Source organism: Eurytemora carolleeae, unplaced genomic scaffold (genome assembly GCF_000591075.1).
Source record: "Eurytemora carolleeae unplaced genomic scaffold, Eaff_2.0 scaffold122, whole genome shotgun sequence".
Taxonomy (NCBI): domain Eukaryota; kingdom Metazoa; phylum Arthropoda; class Copepoda; order Calanoida; family Temoridae; genus Eurytemora; species Eurytemora carolleeae.
In genome coordinates this window covers 325,986-329,657 of record NW_019396131.1, presented here as the reverse complement: position 1 = coordinate 329,657, position 3,672 = coordinate 325,986, and positions in this window count along the sequence as shown.

Here is a 3,672-nt window from a genome sequence, read left to right as displayed (position 1 = left end):
CCAACAAAAAATCATGAATTATACATTTTTGTAAAGCGTTTGACCATGCCATTTTAAATATGCAAAAGTTTTTCAAAATTAAAAAAACTGATGTGTAATTAAGAAATACTAAAAATGTGCAAATTTGCTTTGACAGGTTGTTTGCAAATAATTTGCAAAAATTTCTTTGCAAAATATGACATCTCTTTAGGCCTAAAGAGATGGCTTTGGGTATTTAGGAAAAGTCAGAAATTTCAACAGCCTCAGTCCAATACTTTTTGAGTTATTGAGGAGAAATAGGGTTAAAACATATTTCTCTGCCATTATACTTGAAATATATTCCTCTGTATTCAACCTTGAACAATTACCTCTGTCCTCTATATTCATACTTAAAACATATTCCACTAAACTCATCCTTGAACAATATACCCTGTCCTCTATATTCATCCTTGAACAATATACCTCTTTCTTCTATATTCAACCTTGAACAATACACCTCTGTCTTTTATATTCATCCTTGAACAATATACCTCTTTCCTCTATATTCATCCTTGAACAATATACCTGTGTCCTCTATATTCTTCCTTGAACAATATACCTCTGTCCTCTATATTCATCCTTGAACAATATACCTCTGTCCTCTATATTCATCCTTGAACAATATACCTCTGTCCTCTATATTCATCATTGAACAATATACCTCTTTCCTCTATATTCATCCTTGAACAACATATCTGTGTCCTCTATATTCATCCTTGAACAATATACCTCTGTCCTCTATATTCATACTTGAAACATATTCCACTATATTCATCCTTAAATAATATACCTCTCTCTTGATACATGTTCCTCAATATTCATTCTTGAACAATATACCTCTAATTCATCCTTGAACTATATACCTCTATATTCATCCTTGAACCATAAACCTTTATATTCATCCTTAAACTATATACCTCTATATTCATCCTTAAACTATATACCTCTATATTCATCCTTGAACTATATATCTCTATATTCATCCTTGAACTATAAATCTCTATATTCATCCTTGAATTGTATATCTCTATATTCATCCTTGAACTATATATACCTCTATCTTCATCCTTAAACCAAAAACCTCTATATTCATCCTTAAACTATATACCTCTATATTCATCCTTGAACGATAAACCTTTATATTCATCCTTAAACTGTATATTTCTATATTCATCCTTGAAACATAAACTTTTATATTTATCCTTGAACTATATTTCTCTATATTCATCCTTGAACTATATATCTCAAAATTCATCCTTGAAACATAAACCTCTATATTCATCCTTAAACAATATACCTCTGTCCTCTATATTCATCATTGAACAATATACCTCTTTCCTCTACATTCATCCTTGAACAATATACCTGTGTCCTCTATATTCATCCTTGAACAATATACCTCTTTCCTCTATATTCATTCTTGAACAATATACCTCTGTCCTCTATATTCATCATTGAACAATATACCTCTACATTCATCCTTGAACTATATACCTCTTTATTCATCCTTGAACCATAAACCTTTATTTTCATCCTTATACTACATACCTCTATATTCATCGTTAAACTATATACCTCTATATTCATCCTTGAACTATATATCTCTATATTCATCCTTGAACTATAAATCTCTATATTCATCCTTGAACTATATATACCTCTATCTTCATCCTTAAACCAAAAACCTCTATATTCATCCTTAAACTATATACCTCTATATTCATCCTTGAACGATAAACCTTTATATTCATCCTTAAACTGTATATTTCTATATTCATCCTTGAAACATAAACTTTTATATTTATCCTTGAACTATATTTCTCTATATTCATCCTTGAACTATATATCTCAAAATTCATCCTTGAAACATAAACCTCTATATTCATCCTTAAACAATATACCTCTGTCCTCTATATTCATCATTGAACAATATACCTCTTTCCTCTACATTCATCCTTGAACAATATACCTGTGTCCCCTATATATATATCCTTGAACAATATACCTCTTTCCTCTATATTCATCCTTGAACAATATGCCTCTGTCATCTATATATTCATCCTTGAACAATATACCTCTGTCCTCTTTATTCATCCTTGAACAATATACCTCGTTCCTCTATATTCATCCTTGAACATATAACTCTATATTCATCCTTGAACAATATACCTCTGTCCTCTATATTCATCATTGAACAATATACCTCTTTCCTCTATATTCATCCTTGAACAATATGCCTCTGTCATCTATATATTCATCCTTGAACAATATACCTCTTTCCTCTTTATTCATCCTTGAACAATATACCTCATTCCTCTATATTCATCCTTGAACATATACCTCTATATTCATCCTTGAACAATATACCTCTGTCCTCTATATTCATCATTGAACAATATACCTCTGTCCTCTATATTAATCATTGAACAATATACCTCTGTCCTCTATATTCATACTTGAAACATATTCCACTATATTCATCCTTGAATAATATACCTCTTTCTATATTCATCCTTAAACTATATACCTCTATATTCATCCTTGAAATATGTTCCTCAATATTCATTCTTAAACAATATACCTCTACATTCATCCTTGAACTATATACCTCTTTATTCATCCTTGAACCATAAACCTTTATTTTCATCCTTAAACTATATACCTCTATATTCATCGTTAAACTATATACCTCTATATTCATCCTTGAACTATATATCTCTATATTCATCCTTGAACTATAAATCTCTATATTCTCCCCCCAGCAGGAATAGGGTTAAACTCAACACAGCTAACATTAGATTTACTCCTCAAAAATCCTGATTATTCATGTCGATTATGAATGAAATCAAAGTTTTCTACAATAACAATTGTTTGTGTAGAGAAAAAAGAATAAGTGTGTTATCCTTGATCAGCCAAAGGTTGAAAGGCTACTTGTTTATTTAATCTGACACACCACAACACAAATGGAGGGTAACAAAACCTTGCAGCATCAGGTTGCAAAGAAGAAAGAATTGAAAAATTAGAGTTTGAGACAAGCAGTCATTCACATTGCGATTTTTATTTGCTCAATAGCCAATCTTCATTAGAAGGGAGGGGAGGGGGGGTCACAGGATCAAGGAAAGGAAAACACCAATTTTAAAAACTTTTGTCACAGACTTTATTTGTGCTAAGAAAAGCTGAACTGAAACCCTCGAGAGTAATGTGGCCTGAATATAAAGGTTTCCTAACTAAAATTTCCAGGTTTTTTTACCTGATTTTTCATAAAAATTTTGATAAATATAGAAAATTTTATGCCATTTCTCATAGCAAAAATTTAATCAATTTGTTCACCTTGAAAAATCAAACCTTGTTTAGTGTGCATTCTCTTCCCTCCGGGATTTTAAAAAAAGCCTCTGGCAGATTAGAATTTATAGTTATTATAATAAGTAAAAAATTTTGATAATTATTATTGATAAAATAATTACATGACAAAAAATACCAGTAAATGATTTAAAAGGAAAGGAAAACATCTTTAAGTGTTTTCCTTCCCTACCTTCCTTTTCCCTCCCCTACCTTCCCTTTCTCTCCCCTACCTTCTCTTTCCCTCTTATACCTTCCCTTTCCCTCTACTGACTTCCCTTTCCCTCCCATACCTTCCTTTCCCTCCCCTACCTT